This window comes from Castor canadensis, chromosome 13 (assembly GCF_047511655.1).
Source record: "Castor canadensis chromosome 13, mCasCan1.hap1v2, whole genome shotgun sequence".
Lineage (NCBI taxonomy): Eukaryota > Metazoa > Chordata > Mammalia > Rodentia > Castoridae > Castor > Castor canadensis.
The window spans coordinates 34300026-34324019 of NC_133398.1; the positions used below are offsets into that span (position 1 = coordinate 34300026).

At 45.3% G+C, this 23994-nt stretch overlaps 1 protein-coding gene and 1 pseudogene across 1 annotated transcript in view; one reads left to right on the forward strand and one right to left on the reverse strand.

Moving 5' to 3' along the window:
* The window catches only part of Gabbr2 (gamma-aminobutyric acid type B receptor subunit 2), a 342858-nt gene that overhangs the window by 17630 nt on the left and 301234 nt on the right, over positions 1 to 23994 (forward strand). The window lies entirely within an intron of this gene.
* Positions 20769 to 22907, reverse strand: LOC109678438 (large ribosomal subunit protein eL32-like; annotated as a pseudogene).

Sequence of the window (23994 nt, forward strand, 5' to 3'; positions counted from 1 at the left end):
TGGCTCACCCTGGTTGCCAGGTCTTTCTCTGATGTACCCTCCCTGCCGTCCACAGAGGGCTGCAGTGTTCCATGGAGGTCAGCAGGAACCTCAATCAATTGTGATCCCAATGTGGCTGCTTGGGGTTTGGGGGACTGAACTGTCAAGAAAGAAAGTGGCCATTTCTAGATGGACTTAACCAAGAATAAGACCTATAGAACTGACCAGCCTTGTTTATTGTAGAGGAAATTATTAGACTATGTAGATCGGGGAGCTGTGTCATAACAAAGGTGAATTCCATGAAGGTACTTGACCAATCTCATTACTTTTTTCAACCAGACCATTTAGGTGTAACTGTTAATTGTGGGGCCTCCAACCCACAAGATGTTACCTTATAAGTAGTCTGTAGTGGTTGTGCACAGGACTGGCTCTGTTTTTCACCTGGATCTTTAAGTCTATCTATCTGTCTGTCTGTCTATCTATCCCTTTAGATGACACTACAAATTCTCTTTAATCAGTGATTTGATTAAAGCTGCAGAAGTTATCGTGGTCAACTGTTGCTGATAGTGCCACACCAGAAGAATTAGCAGATATTTTAGGTGACAGAGCCAGCTATCACATTTTCTCTCATTGTAGTCACCCTGAGGCTCCTGGCCTCTAAGATCCTTTTTTTTTTTTTTTTTTAGGATTCAGTGCATCCTGAACACTTAGTTTCAGAAAACCTTCTTTGTACGACAGGACAAAGTCAGCAGCCTTAAAGGGAGGGGTATGCAAAGAGCCTGAGGCCCTTGCAGACTGAATTCATTCTGCTGCCCCTTCCTACAGGGACCTATGCTCCCCAGATCTGCTGGGAACAGGCCTCTTTCTGGGCATGTGAGGATGTACTGAGTAGGCTGACCCCAGTGAAGCCATAGCAGATGTCCAGAGATGAGAGAAGGCATTTCCACAGGTGACCTGGATTCATCTCAGGCCCTCCCCTCCTTCTACAGATCTTGATGGAGTGACCACCAGGTGCTGGGCACTGCAGTGGGTGAGGTGGGTAGCACCAAGCACTGTCCCTGTCCTAAGGAGCTCATGGCCAGTCCTTCCTGTGTGGTGCATGGGGTGATAGCCAGGGGTCTGTGGGCCTGTGCCAGTCAGGGTCATGGGGAAGTCCAGTTACCCTGAGGTGGGTGGACAGCCAGGGATAGGAGCTGAGGGTTGGGTGGACCTGAGCCCTGTGTGGGGCAGGTGGGAGGCAGGACCTCAGCCCTGACAGAGGCCCTACTTGACCAGCTCTAGTCTTTGGGCTCCTCCGAATTCTAGTTCTTCAACTAGGCCTTGACCTTTGGCCTTTGGGTTTGTCTTTGTTCACTCAGTTTTAGCAAGAGTCCTGCTGAGTGAGCACATGAGAACCCCCAACCTGGATACCCTGGGGTAAAGTCTGCTCATATTGGCCTGCCTTCTTCAAGAATCCTGTCCAGTTGGTTCCTTAGTTATTTTCCATCCATGGAGACCCACCCTGCTCTGTGGCTATCAATCCAGTGTGTCCTTGTTCCATTGGGAACTGATCCCAGTTTTATACTGAGGTCTCTTCTTCTTCCCATTTGTAATTGTTTTGAATAAAATCTGTTCTATTGCATTATCTGCTGTCCAGCTCCACCTTCTTTGACAGCCCTCAACAGCAGAGGGCCAGAGGACAAGGAAGTGGGGAGGAAACCATGTTCAAACACATGGGGTAGGATGAGGTCAGATGTGTGTGTAAGGAGGACCTCTTGCTGGTTTTTGTGTGCAAAGAGGATTTCTCGCTGGTTTGGAAGTTGTGAACCAGCTGAGTTTGCACACACCTGAGCTGAGCACACCTGGGCTGGTGACAGAGGATGGGGAGAGTGGTGTTTTAAAGCTATTGTAGACATTCCTGTGTTTGGCTGGTGGGCTGTGGGGTGGCAGAGAGGGAGTGACCAAGGAACCAGAGCTCTTGCATAAAGACCCTTCACTGGCAAAACTGGGAGCCCTGGAGGAGGGGCAGCGGCTGTTAAAACAAAACAAAGGTGGCCAATAGCTAAAGACGTGAAAGTGCTTTTCACTCAGGTCTATTGCACTAGGGGGAAAGAGACCTCAGTGTAGAACTGGGCTCCATTCTGAATATAGTGTGGACCTGTGGGACTCATAGCCAAGGAGCTTGGGGCTGGAGGTGGAAAATTACTAAGAAGAAATGTTGGGGAGGGGATTGTGCTCACCTGATTGGACAGGATTCTTCTTTTATTTGGTGGCACTGGGGTTTGAACTCAGGACTTCACACTTGCTAGACAGGCGTTCTACTACCTGAGCCAAACCTCCAGCCTTTTTTGCTCTGGTTATTTTCAAGATAGAGTATTGAATTTTGCTCAGGCTGACCTACACCGAAATCCTATTTTTTGCTTCCTGCAGTAGCTGAAAGGACAGATATGCACCACCGTGCCAGGTTTTTCCATTGAGATGGGGCCTCACAAACTTTTTTTGCCCATGCTGACTTTGAACCCCTAACCTCCCAATCTTTAGTCTCCCAAGTAGTTAGGATTACAGGCATGAGCCACTGGTACTGGTTTAGATAGGATTTCTTCTTCTTCTTCTTCTTCTTCTTCTTCTTCTTCTTCTTCTTCTTCTTCTTCTTCTTCTTCTTCTTCTTCTTCTTCTTCTTCTCCTCCTCCTCCTCCTCCTCCTCCTCCTCCTCCTCCTCCTCCTCCTCCTCCTCCTCCTCCTCCTCCTCCCCCTCCCCCTCCCCCTCCTCCTCCCCCTCCCCCTCCCCCTCCCCCTCCCCCTCCCCCTCCTTCTTCTTCTTCTTCTTCTTCTTCTTCTCTTCTTTCTCCTCCCTCCTCCCTCCTCTCTTCTCTCTCCTTCCTCCTTCCTCCTTCCTCCTCTTTCTTCTTCCTCTTTCTTCTTCTTCTTCTTTCTTTTTTGACAGAATAATTGACAACTGTAGCCTGGGGGGGGTGTGGGGGATAGGGGAGGAGCAGACATCACCTGTGGAATCAGATAGATGCCAAGAGTGGGAGGTTCAGACTATACCTACTTGCAGGATTTTTGGTAAAATTGGGCAATGTAAAGATAAACCGTGATGCCCAGAGGTGGAGGCCTTGTTGGGAAGAGCAGTCAGCGGAGCTGATGAGAGTGGCCGACGAGGACTCTGTCCTTGGACAGGTCCGAGAGTTCCAAAGTGGAATTCCTGCCCATGGGAGCACATCTTCTCGTGGGGAGATAGACACATGAAAGAAGTGAGTACTTTTCAGGCTGGGAGGTGACACGGGAGCCTCGAAGCATCTTTCAGTTCCGCTGTCATTCAATAAGCATTTGTCAGGTGACCACTGGTGGGATTGGCCATGCTTGGAATGGTTCGCTGTGCCTTGGCCCAGGCAGTTTGGGGATGGGATGGTGAGGCAGGAACCAGCCTGAGAAAAGCACAGCACTTTGTCCTTGGGCAGGGAGTCCAAGAAGAGGCCTCTGCATGACAAAATAGGAGGCATAATGGGACCAACTTTGGGCCAAGCAAGGCTTATCTCTACCTAGACACTGTTTTCATTCTGTGTGTTTGGAAGACTCCTTATAGAGTGTCACAAAACATTTGGTTTTGATCTTTCAGGGTAGATATGTTATCTTGGAATCACCAACCCCCTTTTCTAGAATGACAAGTGTCATTGACACCATGAGCAGCGGCCATCTGGAGACTTTGGCCAGTGTCCTGTCAGTGGAGCCCCTTCTGTCTCCACTGTGGGCCTCTCCCACACACTCACAAGGTCATTGGCATCTTTGGGAAAATCAGCCTAACCATAAACTTCTATTTTCATATTTGGGGAGTTTGCATTAAAAAGAGATAACTTGTGTTTTCTCCCATTGAGGTGAATGTTTATTATAGGAAATGTGAGTAAAAAGAAGAAAATTCAAATCACTCGTAACCCCCCTGTGTAACATCATCACTGGTGATATCATGGTGGTAGCATTATGTTAAAAAAAAACATCAGATCATCAGGGCTCGTTACACGCTCTTTCTCTTTTTAACCTCCAATTTTTAAAAGTGTGGTAAAATGCTGTCTTTCCCCTTTAATTCTGTGTCAGGACGCGCTTCCCGGGCCCTGTCAGAGCCCCTAGGACATATGTTTAAGAGACTTACCAATAGTCCCCCAGACACTAGTTTATTTGAATGATCTGTTGTTGAGTATGAGAGTTGGTTCTAGTTAAGGGGTGTGTGTGCTGGCTGGTGATTCAACAATGTTGGAGTACACAGCTTTGAGGCAAAGTACACCTGCTTCTCCTGTTTCTTAGAGTCTAGCACTGGCTGGGCCAAAGGGGATGTGAAATTGGCGCATTTAAATGCATATGGCCATTTTTGGAGGCTGACATGGTTCCTATGCATCTTGTTTAACTTTTATAACATAGGTAGGAACTAACTTATTCCAAAATAAAACATGGAGACTTAGGCGGTCACTGGCTCCAGACCTCAGAGCTGGGAGGTGGCACAAAGGGGAAGAAGCCCACCAGCCACCTGCAGGCCCACTCTGGAATCCTGTCCTGGGCCTTCTGCTGAGCCAGGCAGCCAGCAATGGGTGGGAAGCCCTTTGCTGGAGCCCCTGACTGGGAATCAGTACTCAATAACAACCAACATCAAAAGCACTGCCAGTTGGTCAGTAGATAAATAACCTTTTATCTATGCAAACCCCCTTACCCTTACAAGTCCACTTATATTGGATACAAAATCCCCTTCGTGATAGTGTAACAGGTACTTAAACTGCTTGTGCTAAAAAGCACTGCCTCTTCACTTGGGCCTGCAGATGCTCATAAGTAACTAGCAGCAGAACAAAAGCTTGACACCCTGCCTCCATTTTGCATTTGTCTCTTTGTCTTAAAAACTTGGGATGTGTTCCTGCTCCACACTGCACGTGGTCACATCAGTCACTTAGGTAGTGTCTGTCAAGATTTGCAGGGACAGTCAACAGTCAGCTTTTATACTGTCCTACCCCAGATCACCTGAAAAGTGCACCAAAGTCCTAAACCTGCAGTCACCTTGCATTCCAAGAACAATAGAGCATCTTAGACAAATCACTCCCCAAATGGGGGCCATTACCCCATGATGGACACAGACGGGCCCCCAAGCAGGAGCAGTCATCTCACGGGAACTGAGATTTCCCCCTCATGAGGTAAGGATTTGTCCTGAGCCACCTTGCAGAACCAGAACTGAGATAATGAGCAAGCAGACCACAGTTTGACCTGCCGAGTGCTTAATTCTGCATGCCTTTGCCCCCTGCCCCAACTCTTCCTCTGTTTAAACCTCAAGCTCAGGACAGTGCCCTGAAGGTGGGCTGAGATGCTTGGATGGCATCTTCCCATCTGGCCATATTGGCTGAAATCCTTTCACCGTTACTTTTCCATTGAATTTCTGGGGTGAATGGCTAGATCTAATTTGTTGAGACCCCTCAAGGTTAGAGCTCTAGCCTAGGACTCCAGTGATAGGAGGACTTCCCTTTGCAATGATTTTCTGAACTATCCTCATCTATTGTCCTTACACTAGAACTTCAGAATCATTTTCTAAGTTCTAAGATTAATAATAAAAAAGTTGGTATTTTGGTTGAAGTTTGGTGAATTTAGAGATTGACTTGGGCAGAATAGTTTTTTTTCCCCACAATATCGAGTCTGCATTCAAGAGCAGAGTACTTAAAAAAATATTATTACTTCTTTTATATCCCATGGGGGGGAATGTAGTTATTCATTGGTAGGGGAAGAAAAGATTTCTTTTTTCACTCATCACTAGGTTCTTGACTGAGACAATGGAACAAAAGACAGATTAATAATTTTCTGCTGCTGTTCTTTTCTCAAATGCCACAGTGCCACATGTTGGGGTAGTGTGGTCTGCACCCCATCACGGTCATTCAGCAAATATTTCTGGAGGAGTTACAGCCACGATAGCCCCTTTCATATATGTCCTACTAAGAGTGACCACTGTTAATTAGTCAGTGCTTTTTATCTTTGTGAGATTCTTTTACCACTATGACCGTTCCTCTTCTCCAGAGACATTTTCTAATTATTGAAGCTGTGTAGAAAACCTTGATTTGTGATTATGGCTTTCCATTCTTATTGGTCCAAATAGTCTCTCCTGGGGTCCCTCTGATGTCCCAGGTAAATAATCCTATGTGTGAGTAACAATACTCCTTGCTCTTCCATTGCAATCTTTTTTCTTGCTTCTTTGCTTGTCATCCACTTTGGGGTCAGGACTGGGCAGAAGTCATCAGCATAAGCGTTCTCATCTACATCCCAAGTTTAATGGCATGACTGCTGTTTGACTAATGCTGGGGACACTGGCTGTTTGTGACAGCCGCTGTTGTGAGCTGGAGGTATCCTCTGTGCCATTTGCTATGAGAGGGTTTGGTGTGCTTTGTTCTAAATCAGAAGCCACTGCTGGATTTTATTAAATGCCTTTTCAGCCTATGGAGACACAACCACCTAAAACTTTAACCTAGTCTCCTTCCAGGGGTGGTCTTCTGGAGGATTGCACCAGCCATGTGGATCCAGCCTTGCCTCGACATGAGTTTTTCTTTCTTTTTTGGTGGGACTGAGGTTTAAATTCAGGACTTTGCACCTGCTAAGCGGACACTGTACCTCTTGAGTCACACCTCTAGTCAATTTTGCTCTGGTTATTTTAGAGATGTTGCCTGTTTGCCCAGGCTGGCCTCAAACCATGATCCTCTGGATCTTAGCCTCCCACGTAGCTAGCATTACAAGCATGAGCCACTGATGTCTTTAGAAGCATGAGTAAGTTTTAGGAGGGTGTGGTAGAGAAAGCACTCTGAACATTTGGAGGTGGAATAACTGGGCTGCTTCACCTCCACATGTGCACTAATTAGCGGGCCAGGAATGTGAGGAGGAATTTCATTCCATTTTCCAGATGAGGGTAGTATCACGTTTGCCTCAATGAGGAACTGAATTACAATGCCATCGACATTTAAATTGCGGACCATAAAGTGCTCGTCAAGTGCTAATTGCAACCTTGCTTAGCTCCGGTATTACCAAGTTCGTGATTATGCCAGCTGCTGCCTGTCTGTCAGGCGGGTGCTGTGCGGGGTGCAGGCTTTCCAGCAAAAGCACCTTGCAGTAAAGGTGCATCCTGGATGGAGTGCATTTTAATGGTGTGGAGAATTTAGACCTGCTTTCTGAATAAGTACGTGGTGAGGAGCCCGCAGTTAAAGCTGGGCAGTAGTTCAAAGTCCCCCCAGGATGGTAGCAGTTGTTTGAGCTGAAAACAAGTTTGTTCTAAAGGAATTTGGTTGAAAACAATAAAGTCAAGTTGAAAATTAGGTCCAAAATGATAAGTTGGCAAAAACAAGGCGTCCCTTTGGCTAGATTTTCGTGGATTGGTAATTTGGATGTACTCTCTGTTTAACATATATTCACCATGTACCATGTGCCAGGTGCTGTTGTAAGCAGTGTGTGTGTGTGTGTGTGTGTGTGTGTGTGTGTGTGTGTGTATGTGTGTGGGGCTTGAAGGGGGGGGGTAGGTACCTCTGCTAACAAAGCAGAGATCCTGTCCACAGAGAGCTTGTGTGCTAGTCACCAAAGAATGCACAAATAAAGTACACCTTTGTACCTAACCAGAAGACACATTAGGAGGGTGCACATCCCTTATGCAAAATGCTTGGGATTAGAAGTGTTTTGGATTTCAGACTCTCAGATTTGGGAATATTCACTTATATGTAAAGAGATATTTTAGGGATGAGGCCTAAAGCTAGACATGAGATTCATTTGTGTCATGTAGACCTTATCCACCTAGCCTGAAGGCAAGTTAATATACTATTTTAAGTAACTTTGGGCATGAAACAAAATTTTGTGCATTAAACCATCAGAAAGCTAAGGTGTGAGTGTTTTGGCCACCCCTGTGAACAATCTGTGGTTGTCTGGCATCACCACCGTTCCTGACTCTGAAATTCAGGATTTTGGAGTGTTGCGGATTTCAGTCTGTACCAATAAGGAAGAGTCAAGAAGGAACGTGAGTGTTCATGGTGTAGTGGAGGGTGGGTTCCTCCTAAAACTATCTGGAAAAGGCCTGTGAGAAGGCACTAGAAAGAAGATGGATGGAGGTTAAAGTGCCCTGCAAGGATTGAGACTGGGGGAGAGCGGCTGGGAGGTCCTGGGACAGGTGTGTTTGTAGGGTTGGTTTGAGGAAGCTGGGGAACCTTGGGATTGGAACACAGTGATAGACTGCTTCGGGGTCAGTTTGGAGTGGGGGTGGGGCTAGATCCAATAGGCTTTGTGGCCACGGGATTTTTGAGGATGTTGAGCAGAGAAATGATACGGTTGGACTCATGTTTTAGGGCCATTTTTTCAAACTCCACTTTTAGGTATGTTTTGGTACATTTCTTCCATGCTTTCTTGGCAGAGCAGGCAAAATTGGCTGAAAGTAAAAAAGATATGAAAAAAATATATAGAAAATGAAGCCAATAGCCACCACAAAAACCAGAAGGAAAAGGCTGAAAAATTGATAAACATGTTTGAATGCGTATAAGATGTGGCCAGCCTGTCTCAGGTGCCCTGAGATTATTAACGTGTGAAAAACCAAAGACTGGGATGATTCATCTTCCACTCCCCTTTGGATCAAGCCTGCCACTGTCTGGGGCTCGCCAGCACTCACCTCCTTTGGTCACTGGAGGCACACCAGTGGCCAGGCCCATCTTGAGCTGAAAATAGCTGCCACGTGGGGCAGTGTGGGCAAGAGCAGGTGGGGCGGTGGTCCCTTTGGCCGTGTGGGAAGTGTTCTATCTTACTGCTGCCCCTGCTGTTTTAGAGGCCTGGGAGGCAGGGGGAGGTTGCATATGTGGAGTGAATGGCCACCTGAGTTCCCCAGTCCCAATCTGGAGTTCCTTTCTTTGCATCACAGGGACACCTTTGCTCCCAGGGCACCTCACCCTCTCAATACCATAGTATCCATCCTGTACTAGTGTAAACATTTGTTTCTATGCCTGTTTGCCCAGGTAAATTGGAACATCTTTTAGGTAGTGTGTTTTGGTTATATGTAAGCTGCTGTAACAAAGCCCAGAATTACAGTGGCTGAACTAAGATAAAAGTTTTATTTCTCCTTCAACTGTCTGGGTGGTCCAGGCTGGTAAGACATCTTTGCTTCACAAGGTCATTCAATGTCACCAGTTCCTTGACTCTTGTTGTCCCTTCATGCTGTAGGATTTGTCCTCATAGGCGTGGTTGCAGCAGGGTCTCTGCCCCATCTATGTTACTGTCCACCAGAGGTAAAAAAGGGGAAGTGAAAGTGCCAAAGTCAAGAGCAAGCAGTTTGGCTTAAAGCTGGAGTCGGCCAGAAGTTGTACCTACCACTTGTATTCAGTAAACTGGTCATGTGGTCACACCTAGCTGCAAGAGAGGCTAGTTAAATCTAATCTTTGGCTAGGTGGTCAAGTACACACCACAAATTCAGTGGGTGCAGCATTAGTTTTCTACTGTTGCTATAACAAATAACCACAAACTTAGTGGCTTAAAACCACACAAATTTGTTGTTTTTACAGTTCTAGAATCAGAAGTTCAGAATGAGTCTTGCTAAAGTCAAGGTGGAGCCGGTTCCTTCTGGAGGCTCTCAAAGGAAAGTCCTTGCCTTTTCCAGATTCTAGGGCATACCTGTGTATTTTGGCTCACAGCACCTTTACAACTCACTCTGACCCTCTTCATCCTTATACGGATCCTGTGGTGACAACCAGGCCCTTCTGGATCATCCAGGATGCACTCCCCATCTCAAGATTCTTAATGTATTACAGCCCTTAAAATATTTTTATTAATTTTATTAATTGTACAAAATAATGGATTAATTATGACAGTCATACATGAATACAATGTATTTTGCTCATATTCACTCCTTATTCCTCTCTCTTGTTCACTCTTTGCCCTACACCTGCTCCCCTTCTTCTTCCCAAATAGTCCCTCTCCTATTTTCATGTCTTTTTTAAAAATCTAGATTCTGCAAATAAGAACCTGTGATACTGATATCTATCTTTCTGAGTCTGGCTTATTTCACTTAACTTGATGATCTCTAGTTCCATTCATTTGCCTGCAAATGATATAATTTCATTCTTCTTAATGACTAAATAAAACTCTTTGTGTGTATAAACCATATCTTCTTTGTCTATTCATCTGTTGCTAGGCACCTAGGCTGATTCTATAACACGGCTAACGTGAATACTGCTGGAATAAACACGCGTGTGCAGGTGTTTCTATTGTATGCTGACTTTGATTGCTTTGGGATAGATCCAGGAGTAGTCTAGCTGGATCAAATAACAGCTCTATTTTTAGTTTTTTGAGGAACCTTCATACTGATTTCATAGTGGCTACACTAATTTACATTCTCCCCTGCATCCTAGAGACATTAGTTGTTGTTTGTTTTCTTAAAGATAGTCATCGTGACTGAGATGAGATGGAATCTCAGTGTAGTTTTGGTTTGCATTTTCTTGATGGCTAAGAACGTTGAGATTTTCTTCATGTTTTTAGTGGCCATTTGGACTTCTTTTGAGAACTGTCTTATTTATTTTTCCCATTTATTATTGCATTTTTTGTTCTTTTGATGTTTAATTTTTTTTTAGTTCTTTGTATATTGTAGCTATTAATCTCCTGTCAGATGAATATCTGGCAAAGATTTTCTCCCATTCTTTTGTAGTCTCTTCACTCAGGTAGTTATTTCCCTTGCTGTACAGAGTTTTAATTTGATGTGATCCCATTGGTCAATTCTTGTTTTTATTTCCTGAGCTACTGGAGTCCTATTCAGAAGTTTCTGTGTATGCCTTTAGCTTGAAGTGTTTTCCCCTAGTCATTCCAAAGGTTTTGAATTGATTTTTGTTCAAGGTGAGAGACAGGAATCTAATTTCAGTCTTCTACATGTGGGCATCCTATTTTTCTCAGCACCATTTAGTGAAGAGGCTGTCCTTTCTCCAGTGTGTGTTTCTGGTACCTGTGTTGAGGATCAGGTGGCTGTACCTGCTTGAGCTTATTTCTGGGGCTTCTGTTCTTTTCTGTTGGTCCATGTGTCTGTTTTTGTGCCGTTACCCTGCCGTTTTTGTGACTGTGACTCTGTAGTATAATTTGAAGTCAGGTACAGTAGACTCTTGGTGTCCATGGCTATGTGGTTCCAACAGAGTGCCTCTGAGGAAAAACCAAGTGCTCAAGACACACAGAGGTCAGTGCTGTGCTGTGGATGCTTGATTCATTTTTCCCTTAATGCCACCCAACTTCTGCTAAAGACATGCGCCTTTCAACAAATCTGAAGTTTGCACCTTATCACTTAAATTAAGCACATTCACTTGCATTTGGGGCACCATTGGTTTTTTAGGAGGCAGATTTTCACAAAATTAAGGGCAGGAAAACACTCAGCAGATCACATAATGGTTTAAACTGATGAACCATACGGGACAGACCAAGAGCTTTTTCACATCTACCAAACCGTGGAATGCATGGGGAGATTTAAAATTTTTGTTTCTGAAATGCCATTTATTTATTTACTTGTTTATTTGACCATGCTTGGTTAAATTGTGTGTAATAAATCTACCTTATTTGTGGATTTATTGTAATATCTCCAGCATTACTGTTTATTTATTTATTTTGGGGGGCAGTACTGGGGTTTGAACTCAGGGCCTCATGCTTTCTAGCCAGGCACTCTACCACTTGAGTCACTCCACTAGCAACATTGCTGTTGGTTCTCAGAGTAGCCTTGTCTATCCTGAGTCTTTTGGATTGCTTTTTCTGCTTCCATGAAGAATGTCTTTGGAATTTGTTGGGGATTGTATTCAGTCTGTAGAACACTTTTTACAGTACTAATTCTGCTGATCTGTGAGTGTGGGAGATTTTTCCATGTCTTCTTGAATTTCTTTCTTCAGTGTTTATTGCAGTTTTCATTGTAGAGGTCTTTTACCTCCTTGGGTAAGATTATTTCTAGCTTTTTTTTTTTTTTTTTGAGGCTATTGTGAATGGGATTATTTTCCTGATTTCTTTATCTTAGAGGCTTGCTGGTTTACTGAGTTAGTAGCGTTTGATTCTTTCCTACTTCTCACTTGTTTATGTACTCTTGTAGTGAGATTTATTCTTTCTTGAGCTCTCATGTTTATGTATCTCTTTGATCCTGTTCTGTATGTTTTACTCCTTTAAGTATCTTCTGCGATGCTGACTTAGTATACTGTCATGAGTTGCTTTAGTGTATGCTTCTCATTGAAGGTCTTTATTTTTCCCATTGATTTTAAAGGGTAACTTCACTGGATATAGTAGTCTTGGTTGGCAGTTGTTTTATTTCAGGGCTTGAGATACCTCAGTCACTGCTTTCCTGGCCTCTAGGATTTCTGTTGAGAAGTCTGCTGTAATTCTGATAGATTTGCCTTTGTAAGTGACCTAATGTCTCTCTCTTGCATCTTTCAGTGTTCTTTCTCTGCTGTGGACTCTTGGTACTTGAACTACAATATCATGTGGAGAGGTTCTTTTCTGATCATATCTATTGGGGTTCCAAATATCTTGTGAACTTGGATTGTCCATTTCTTTCCCTAGATTTGAGAAATTTTCTGTTATAAGTTCATTGAGTAAGTTTTCTTTTACTTTCATCTGTATGTCAGTTCCCTCTTCTACACCACAGATTTGTAGGTTTGGTCTCGCCCTCTCTTTTTTGTTTTGGTGGTACTGGGGTTTGAACTCAGGACTTCACACTTGGTAGACACATGTTACACCACTTGAGCCACTCTGCCAGCCTTTTTTTGTGTGTGTGTTGGGTATTTTTGAGATAGGGTTTCATAAACTATTTGCCTGGGGCTGACATTAAACTGTGATCCTCCTGATCTCTGCCTCCTGAGTAGCTGGGATTATAGGCGTGAGCCACTGACCCAGGTGATTTGGCCTCTTTATTGTGTCCCAGAGGTCTTGGGGTTGCAGTCATGATTGCACTTTTTTTCTTTATTGTGATCTGAATGTACAATGTCCTTGGCCTTTTCTTCAGTCCCTGATATTCTGTCTTCTGCATGGTCTAATCTATTGGTAATCATTTGCATTGAGTTTTCATTTGATTTTTTGAGCTTTTCATTTCCAGAATTTCTACTTTTTGTTGTTTTGTTTTGTTTCTTGTTTTTGTTTTTGTTGTTTTCAGAAATTCTGTCTCTTTACTGAATTTTTCATCCAGGTTGTTGAATTTCTCATCAAGGTCTTGGTTTCTTTACTTCATTTTATTTCTTTACTTCATTTACTCATTTACATCATTTACCTATGTATTTGAATCCTCTTTGAGGTCTTTTGTCATTTTTGAAAATTAGACTTTTGAATTCTTTGTCTTGCATCAACCATTCCAGTATATTTGGATTTAGTTATTGAATAATTGTGAACTTTTGGAGAAGTCATGTTGCCTTGCTTTTTCCTATTTCTTGCATTTCTAAGTTGCAGTGTATATGTCTTCTGGTTTTATATGGAAGCCTTCTTTGTGACCAGCCTTCTTATGGGAGCTTAATCCCCAGTACCACTCAGAGAGAAGAAAACAAACCACCTTAACAAAAACTTGTGGCTTCAGCTTCCTCTCCCTGAAGATGTTCCCTACTTTTCAATGTCTTATCTAATCATATCATCAAAGTCCCTGTAGCACATAAGGTATCATATTCATAGGGTTCTGGGAGTAGGACATGGGTCTCTTTAGGGGCTGTTATTCTGTCTACCACTGGTGGGAAGTGGTTTTATTACTGAAAGAAGGAAAGAGAGAAAGGAAATCAGAGGAGTATCTGTTTGATGACTGGCATACAGAAGATGCTCAGGTAATGTTGAATGAAGATACATTCTGTGAGTTCTTATACCGCACTCCTCAATTCCACCCTGAAATTCAGGGGTTCAGCCAATATCTCTATAGAATAACAAGGGTGTCACTTATCTTGTGTTGACCATTAGGTATATATACTCTAAGTTTGTGGCAACAGAAATCAGCAGAAAGGCCATGGGACAGCTTAGTTGTTCACCCTTGTTATTATTAAATCCTGTATCCTTCCTGGAATCCACTCACCTACCCTCACCTTCAGAATAATAGACATTTGGGCCTGCTAGCTCCTTCTACAAACATGTAGTTCTATACAACTAAGACTGAGCCCATTACCTGAGGTCACAATGTGGCTTGTTCTCCTAGTTTCCCAATAGATCCTTCTCCTCAACTGAGGGCTTTGGCATGTACTCTGACCACTCCCATTCCTTGCCCCTCCCTGTGTGAGCCAGCACCCCCCTTGTTTATGAATGCCATGGTGTTCACGGCTAGCCTTTCTTCATAGCCTTGCTGCTCATGGAGTTGGCCAGCCCTCCACCTGCCACAGTCTGTCTTCTTCCTTCTGGTCCTTCCTCCCTCAAGCCTCTTCTGTCCATGGCTCTTCTGCTTTGGACACTGACCAAGGAAACATCACCCTCCTGCTGTGCTTGCTAAGAAATGTGCACTCAGTTCTCAGTTCCTATCAGGCGAAAACCTATCAGTGTTCAATGTCCATGTGTTTGACCAGGTGTGGGAACTGGAAAATACCCTGCCCTCTGAATCACAGCTTCCAGGTCTCATCCTCTGCCCTAGACCCCCTTTTCCCCTCCTTGAGGCCAGAGGAAGACATGTCCCTCTGACCTTCAGTTTCTTTCTTGGCAAGACAGGAGATCCTGACCAACTGAACCCGCCTTCTAAGATTTGGTAATTCTTTTCCAACCCAGCGTCCCAAGATTCATGCCTCTGAAGCTAGGGAGGCTGAAAGAGCAGAAGGAAATGAGGCCATCTTCTTACTGCCCCCTCCAGCATACCCCATGGGTGGCTCACATTTGTAACCCCGTTCCTGGCCTGCAGCCATGGACTCAGGCTCTCCCAGATCCTCACAGATCCTCCTGAGCTATTGTTCACAGCAGGCCTGCTGATGGTTGTGCCCACCTCCCAGTCCCTGCTGCAGGCTGGCCCTCCCAGCACTCCATCTGGTGGATGGTGTGGCAGTTTGGCTCTTTCAAGTTGTGATGCCACCCTGTATCTTTTCCTCTTGTCTTGTCTGCCGTTGACACTTCCATGAAGACAGCCTTTTGCTTTTATCCATCCTAAGCAGTGAGTCCTGTTCTTCCAGTGGGTCACATGCAAGGTGCCCCTGTGCTGTCCTCTAGACTGGATCCTGCCACAGGGACCTTCTCTTGCCCCATCCCCACATCATCCCTTTCCCCACTCATCCCATCCACCAGACACCCAGCCCTCAGGGGCCCTGGTCCAGGAGCCAGCACTAATAATAGAAGTGGAAATGAATAAGGTGAAGGATCCTAGATACCCACAACTGCATGTAAGCCATTTTGTGATGGGGTGTGCTCTGGCACCCCAGAACAATGTTGAGGAAGTCTCACTGATTTCTGAGCTCCTGTGAACAGGTTGAATTGATTTGGAAGAAGAGGTGGCTTGACTAACTCAAGACTCAGCCACCCGGGGAGAGGGGGGTGACTGTTCCTACCGTTTGGCAGCAAGCTGTGAGGCTCCTTCTGTGTTCCAGTCACTGTCTCTGCCCCTCCCTACAGGACAACAGAGGCAGAAATGACCAACAGCCTGAGCCAGCAGTGCAAGGCTGAAGGAGCAAGCGTCTCCCTTGTTAAGCCAAGTTTGTAAGCCTTTACTCCCTCCCTAGGAGATGAATGTGGGGGGGTGCAGACGAGAGGGATTTACAGTGACAAATGGGCCCTAAGCAAGGTTTTATCCTTAAGAAAACCACTCCTGTTTATCTCCTCCTCAACAGGGCTCCCCATGACCTTCAGAGATATCAGCTGAAGTATCAGCACTGAGCGGAGGTCAGACAAGGGCTCATTGGTGGAGCAGTGCTTTATAGCAAAGGCAGAGCCCCACTGCCAATACACCAGACTTTCTATAAATATATGAAAAGATTTGAACTCAGGCTCTGCACCTCGGGCCACTCCACCAGCCCTTTTTGTGTGTGTGTGATAGGTTTTTTTTTGAGATAGGGTCTTGCGAACTGTTTGCCTGGGCTGGCTTTGAACCTCGATCCTCCTGATCTCTGCCCCTGAGTAGCTAGGATTATAGGCATGAGCTATAGGTACCTGGCTCATTTCTTTTTAAAATATTTTTCCTTGTTTTTTTTCCTAATATTTGAAATCTTTTCATTTATTTGTTCATTGTAGGAAAAATGAAGTAATTAATACTTAGAAACAATTAAGAATGTTTTGTCTTTGACTGCTCCTCTCAGAGATGTTCGCATGTGACCTGCTAAGGTTTGGGACTTTTCGTTTACTCTCTTATTGATGATTCAACAACTTTATGTGGTTTTTTTGCCCATGTAGTATGACTGTTGAGGGTAGAAAGTGTGGTGTGTGGTTGCTCTCTGTTTGACTTGGTGTCTTTATCACCTTGATGTCCGCTGGCTCTCTCCACTGCTGTACATAAACCATCTTCATAGACCCTTGGGTTTCCCCACATACCATATCTTGTTGATTCTAATGTGCACACCTTCCTTCAACATTTGATGCTTCTGAGACCAGGACGTGTCTTTTGAACAGCAAAGGAGTAAGCTCTGGAGAGCATCACCCTGGTCTCTGTAGATGGGGTTTCATCTGTTTTGCACCTCAGTTGCTATGGTCAGTTATTTTGTTGGAGACCTTACATTTGAATTTTCATGTACATTCTAACTCCTAAATTATTGTCTATGATGTGTTCTGAAAGATGACACTGTAATGAAGTAATAGGATCACTGTGAATGTAGAAGATTACCTGTCATGTGCTCGGCAAGACGATTAAAGGTGGTAGAAATTGCTAGATCTCTCAGACTAGATCACTAGAGCACATTCTGTGCTTTAGTGACCAACTTTTATGTCATGAAGAAACATCAAGCTTTACTCAAAAGCTTTGGGCTGATTTTCAAGAGGAATGGTTTCATCCATCAGTAATAATTTCATGAAAGAAAAGTGAACCTGCAAAGAGCCAAGTAGAACATTCAGATGAAAGTCCCTTATGTCGCTTATTCTTTGGTCTGCCTGAGAAGTATTCTGTCCATCTGAAAGATGCAGAAGGGGTCAGGATCACATGCTTGGATCATGAACAGCAGGGCGTCCTGACTCAGAAAAACAGAATCTGAATCCAAAGGAGCCTTAGAGTGTGGTGCCGAAGAAGAAAACAGCTTGGATAAACTAATGCTTTTTTGCTGGTCAGTAAAAAAAGGCAGGGGATTCTGACACATGCCACAGCATCCATGAACCTTGGAGACTCCTGCTGAGTGAAATATGCCAGTCACAAGGAGATAAATACTGTCTGACTTCATTTACAAACTATCCCAGAGTTGTCAGGTTCACAGAAAGTAGAATGGTTAGCAGGAGGGGGATGGGAGTTATTTAAGAGGTATAACGCTTTAGCATTGCAAAGATGAAAGACTTCTGGAGACTGGTGGATACCCACCATACCATCTTTGCCATTTTTAAACGTACAGTTGAGTGATATGAAATACACCTTGTGCAACCACCACCGCCATCCACAACCAGAAATCCACTCATATTGCAAAACTGAGCCCTTGTACCCGTGAAACAGTAATTCTCCACCTCCCAGCCTCCATACTTGTCTTTTTTTGTGACTGGCTAATTTCACTTGACAGAATGTCTTCAAGGTTTATCCATGTTGTAGCAAGTATCAGTTCCCTCCTTTTTAAGGCTGAATAATATTCCTTTGTATGTAATCACAATGCTTTGCTACCCATTCATCTGATTGTGGACACTTGGGCTGCTTCCACATTTTATCTACTGTGAAGAATGCTATGTGAGCACAGAGGTAAAAATGTCCCCTTGAGATCTGGCATTCAGTTCTTTGGGGTATACCCAGGAGTGGAATTGCTGGAGCCGGTGGTCATTCTGTCTCACTTTTGGAAGAATCACAGTTCTGTTTTCCTCAGGAACTGTCCCATCTCATCCCCACCAACAGCACCCACGATTCAGTTTCTTCACATCCTCCCCAACATTGTTATTCTCTGGTTTTTTTTTTTGTTGTTGTTGTTTGATTTTTTTAGAGTGGCTGTACTAATAGGTGTGAAATAACACCTGGTGATGACAGAGTTCTCAAATCAACATAGTGACAGTTGCATGTATCTGTGGTCATACTCAAAACCATTGAATTGTACACGTTAATTGGGTAAATCATATGAAGTACATCTGAATAATAATAATAATAATAATAGCAGTAATGATAATAATAGCAATGCCTTCAGAGGCCTCCTTCTGTTCTTAGAAGAGAGTCTAAAATCCTTCATCAGCTCCAGAGGTCTTGTCTACTTGGCCCTGGCCTTTTTCCCTGGTTCACTCCAGCTGAGGTCTGCACAAACACCATGGGAGCATGTGTCCTTTACCTGGACCACTTCCCCCAGCCCTACTCTGGTCACTTGCTTAGTTTTAGTTAAGTTATCTTGCTTCCACCTAGTGGAGATTCCAGATCACACACCACGTCCTCCAGGAAGCCTTTCCAGACTGCTTGGATTAGGTTCCCTGTGAAATGTACCATGGGTTCCTACACCTACATGCTTGATGTGTGTGCCAGCTTCCAGCCCCTTGCCCCCAGTCTGTTGCATGTCTTCGGGTCCCAGCAGTACTGCTTCATGTATATTTGTGGAAGGATGATTCAATAACATCTTAGGTATTAAGATTTATAGTATTAATATTCTGCCTTCTTCTTCTTCCTGAAGTGATTCAAGGCAGCTGAAAATGAAAGAAAAGAGCAGCTTAGATGACTTACAAAGGTATTAATTAAAACAGTGTGCTCTATAACCAAAAACAGATGGACTTATGAGAGGAGCAGAAAAGAAAGCCAGAAGTACACCCTGTAAACATGAGAATATATGATAAACGTGGCATGCAAAATAATTGGGCAAAAGTAAGATATTTAATAAAGGATGGTCACTCACATTAAACAAAGTCACAGTGTTAAAGCAACCCAATCCAAAAACGGGCCAAAGGACTCCCATGGACCTTTCTCCAAAGACAGAACTAAGCGAGGAAGCCCATGGAAAGACATTCCACACCAGTCTTCATTAAAGAAAGCACATCAGCACCCCCGCTATACCAGCATCTATTAGGATGAGTGTAAAAAAGACAAGCCACACAAAGCCAGTCAAAAATAAGAACTGATGATGAGGACGTGGAGAAATTGTAACACCACTGCATGGCTGGTGGTAATATAGCCACTGTGGAAAACAGATGGCTCAAAAACATCAACATAGTTACCATAAAATCCAGCAATCCGACTTCCACATGTGTACCCAAAAGAAATAAAAACGAAGACTTCAGCAAGTGTCTGTACACCCATGTTTGTAGCAGCAGTGTTCCCAATAGTGAGGGTGGAAATGATCCAAATGCTTATCGATGGATGAAGGAAGAAGCAAAATGTGGTGTACACACACACACACACACACACACGGACACACACACACACAGACACACACATATTATTCAGCCTTTATAAGGAAGGAAATTCTTACGCATGCCAAGACATGGATGAATCATGAGACCATGATGCTAAGTGAAAAAAAAGGCAAACACACAAAAAGATCAAATACAGTACGATTGTAATTATCAGGTGAAGAGGCTGTAGAAGTAGCATGGTGGTCACTGATCTGCTCGTGGGGATGTCATAGGACCTACGTGATACCAAGGGGCAACTCCCACAGAAACAAAGACTGGTAAATTTGAGTACAGCATTTAAAAGTGAAGGTCAAAACCACAACAATAGCACACAGATTTGCTGGGGAGCGGGGAGATCCAGGAGCAGGGAGGGGTAGAATCACCCGGTATCACAGTCCAGCTCATGACACAGCTGAGCCCAGGGTTCTGTCCTGGAACACGAAACCCCATCCTGAAGGGGCTCCTGTCCACCCTGGCCCCTCACTGAGCCTTCAGAAGGCCATTTCATTGCTCTGTTGGTCTGTCCCAGGACCAGGGTACCGCATAGCCATGGTGCCTTGGTTTGAGGTAATGTTACTTAGGACCTGTGTCAGTGGATCAAATACTGCATCAGCCCTAGGGTGGTGGTACCAGCTAGGGCCCTCCTGTTCAGCAGATAGACCCAAACGCAGAGCATGTATTGCTTGGAGCTGAGATAGCCCCGGCCTTCCTGACGTTGAAGGTGTCAGTGGGACCAACTTGTCTCTGGAGGCTAGCTGGATTCCTCAAGGGCTGGAACCATATGGGCTCAGCTTTGATCTTCATGGCTGGCAGGTTGGACGCTCAGAAGTTTGAGCAGCCCTGGTGAGTGGGCGGCCGCACACCGTCTCCGCCGGGGCTCAGTAGCACATGAAGTGCCGCTCTCCGAATGACGTGCAGTTCTCTGTTGCAGATGGCACGGCCTCGCTCCAGAACCCTAGGGTCTATGTTGTGATTCTCTGTTCAGGCTTGACACAAACTCCACATGGTGGTTTTCTCCCGCCAGCTCCCTCTAGTACTCTGAGGTCTGCTGGGTCAGATGGCTGAGTTGGCAAGGATCCTGGGGCCATCGTCCTGATCTGCTGCACAGAACTTTCCTACCCTAGGGTCTACTCATAGCTGGCAGCAGCTGTGTCAGTCAGCAAATGGCTCAGAACAGTACTCTCAAGTGTGGAATACACTGCTTTTGGAACCCGAGGAGGCCTTCTTAGTGCTGGGAGGTGCAAGATACGTGATCAGTTCTTTACTTTGGAGACTCTGTCTGCCTTTCTTAGATCACTGCTCCCTGAACACCTCTCTGATGTGATGTGCTGGGTTCTGAATCTTTGGAAACTTCATCTAGTTGCCTCTGGAGTCCGTGCATCTTGCCAGGGTATGCTTGTCCCTTGTTATTCAGCTGGGCCAACTAGCACAACGTCCTTGAGGTAAAAGATCAGCGTGACGGCATTCTGTACAATGGCCACATAGTCCGGGTCCCCTTGGGCTGTAACAGAGACTGTAACGCAGCTCTGAACAAAGACCAGAAGTGCATTCTGACTCATGTTCCATTGGAATGCAAGCACCTTCTTCATCCTGGGATGGAAAAGGATGGATTTACCAATGTGGTGGTCACATACTATGTACCTGGGTCTTTAATGAGGTCCAGGAGGGACAACTCTTCTGGCCTAGCAGCGTGACAGGGCTGCTACTCGGTTGAGTTTGTAGCAGTTCACTGTTGACCATCAGTTGGCATCTGGTTTTTGAAGGAGAAAGACTGAGGAATTAAATATGAATGTGATGGCCTGCATTCTTCAGGCCTTACCGCCATTCTCTCTCCATCCATGGCAGAGTGCCATGTCTCTTGGTAGGAAAGTGGCAGATGCAGTTCCAGAAGCTTTCTCTTGGCCGTCCTCACTATGCCAGCTCTCATTCCCCAGGACAAGAAACCAGTGTGAGGCTGATAGACTGATTGTGGCCTGGGCCTGGTCCAGGGGCCCTCTACTAGCTCCCTCATATACACCCATCCTAACAGGAGGGCTGAGTAAGTACTGACTCAGACTCAGTATTTAACAATCTGCGAAACAGCTGGGTCTTTCTTCTTCCAGAGCATGTGGTTATCTGCATATTTTCTGCAGGTCCCTGAGGAAGGACAGAGGAAATCATCACCCTGTGTGCTTGCTGTGGTGTCACTGGATCCTTCCTCATGGGAACCTAGCTTTTCCTTCAGACAGAGGTCTTCAGGTCTGCAAAGTGTCTCAGGTCCATACACCAGGCAAAGGATCAGGGCTTTTTTTCAGTGGGGCAGCTCTGCCTTCAGCCTCCTGATCTTCATCTCTTTCCTTTCTCCTTCCCTTACTTCTTCCCTTCTTCCCCTCCCCCTCCCTCCCTTCTCTCATTCCCTTTGTACCTTCCTTCTTCCCTCCTTTTCTCTCTTGCTTTCTCTCTCTCTTGCTGCAGTTTTTGTGGTTTTATTATTAAATCCTAATAAAATGTGCATGTGAGCCCTGTATTCATTTTCCTCACCATGCAGCCTGGCATTGGGATAGGTGACTGATGGCCAGCTGGGCGGCTCTTTCCACAGTGGCTTTGCGGTTCTTGGAGGGAGACATTGTGAGTCATCCCAGTACAGTCAGATTTGTCGCACATCAGGGACATTTCCAGTTCCTTGACGTTGTGGACCAAGAACTTCCGAAAGCCACTGGGCAGCATGTGTTTTGTTTTCTTGTTGCTCCCATACCAATGTTGGGCATCAAGATCTGGCCCTAGCCAGGCACCAGTGGCTCACAGCTGTGATCCTAACTACTTGGGAGACTGAGATCAGGAGGCTCATGGTTCGAGGCCAGCCCCGTGGGCAAATAGTTCGTGAGACCCCACCATCTCCAAAATAACCAGAGCAAAATGGACTGGAGATGTGGTTCAAGTGGTAGAGCGCCTGTTTTACAAGCAAAGAGTCCTGAGTTCAAACCCCAGTCCCACCAAAAAACCAAGCAAACAAAGTGGGATTGATGTTGAACTCAGGGCTTTCCACTTGCTAGGCTGGTGCTCTTCCACGGGAGCCATACCCCAGCCCTTTTTTGCTTTTGGTTATTTTTTTCGGTAGGGTCTTATGTATTTACTAAGACTGGCCTCGGTCCTTGATCCTCCTACCTCTGGTTCCATGTAGCTGTAATCACAGGCATGCACCACCTCACCCAGTTCGTTCTTTGAGATAGGGTCTCACTCTCTTTTTGCCCAGGCTGGCCTTGTACTGCAATCCTATCTCTGCCCTCCACATAGCTGGATATGAGCTACCACACCCAGCAAGATCTGACCCTTGAATATTCTCCACACTCTTTTGTCAGTGCTTCTTGGTTTCTGCCAGTTATGCTTAATTTTGAAATGTTGTTCTGACTGGTGCTGGATGAACTAACTTCTTGGTCCTCTTTTTGATGATCTGGGACTTCAGGAGGTGTGTGAAGGCAGCCATGGTGCCAGGGGTGATGGGGCCAGATGGACTTAGCAGAAGTGGGATGGTCAGTAACTGAGACTCACCCTTGGACCTCTTATTATTTGACCCTCATTATCCACATTGCTGTCATGGAGTCCAGTCTGTGACACTGTGCTTTGTCATTAGCCTGATCCACAGGGGAGAACCAGGAGGAGAACCAACACTGAGATGCCACTTAGTGCTGGAGCCCTTCATCTCCCTTTCTCCCAGCTCCAGCCCCCATGCTGTCCTGGTCTGGGTCATGCATCTTCTCTATGTGCAGGTCCCTCAGCTTTGTGGTCCCTTCCTTCACTGTCATCCTGACAGCTCAGAAGTTCTTGCTTCACTTGTGTAAGAGCCATGGTAGAAGCTACATCTGTCTAGGTGCTCCCTCAGGTACTTTACCCCATATAGTGAGAGGTTCCTCCCATCACGATAACTTCCTCCAATGCCAACTCTGTGTTCCATCCACCTTGACCCCACCACTCCTAGAATCCAGTTTAGAGATCACCCCATGGCTCAGTGCTGCATCTTGGTTGGGGCCATCAGCTTTGGTGTATGTCACCTGTTGTCCCTCCGCAGGCCCTGTCTGGGCTGTGGTATGAAATGGCTCTTATTTTGGTGTGAAGGATAAATCCTGGGGTGGACACACATGTGGTACAGTGACTACATAATCTTTAACAGGGGGACAGCACTCGCCTGGGTTAGGGAGGAGGGGGCCAGCCTTGGGGGTTAAGGTTTACAAGTGCACCCACTGATCCCATGTCTCCACTCCAAGCCTATGGTCCCCTTCCCCAGTCAGAGCCCTGATTTTAGCCCAGCAGAGTTTCCAATATTGTGAATCCACTGCCCTCTGGAGCTTCACTACCCTGTCAGTTACTCCTGCATCTGCTACTCCCCTCCTTCTGCCTGTACATGTGAGTCTCTCTTATGCCACCAGTGAGGATCTCAGATTGTCATTGTCATACTTCTTTCCCTTTTTGCGTGTGGTGCTGGAAATCAAACCTGGGGCCTTGCACTAGGCAAGTGCTCTACCACTGAGCTACAGCCCGTCCTTGAATTTTGAGATAAGGTCTCTCTATGTAGCCCAGGATGGCCTTGAAGTTGTGATCCTCCTGCTTCTGTCTCCCCAGTGCTGGGGTCACAGGGATACTTCTCTTAAGTTGCGG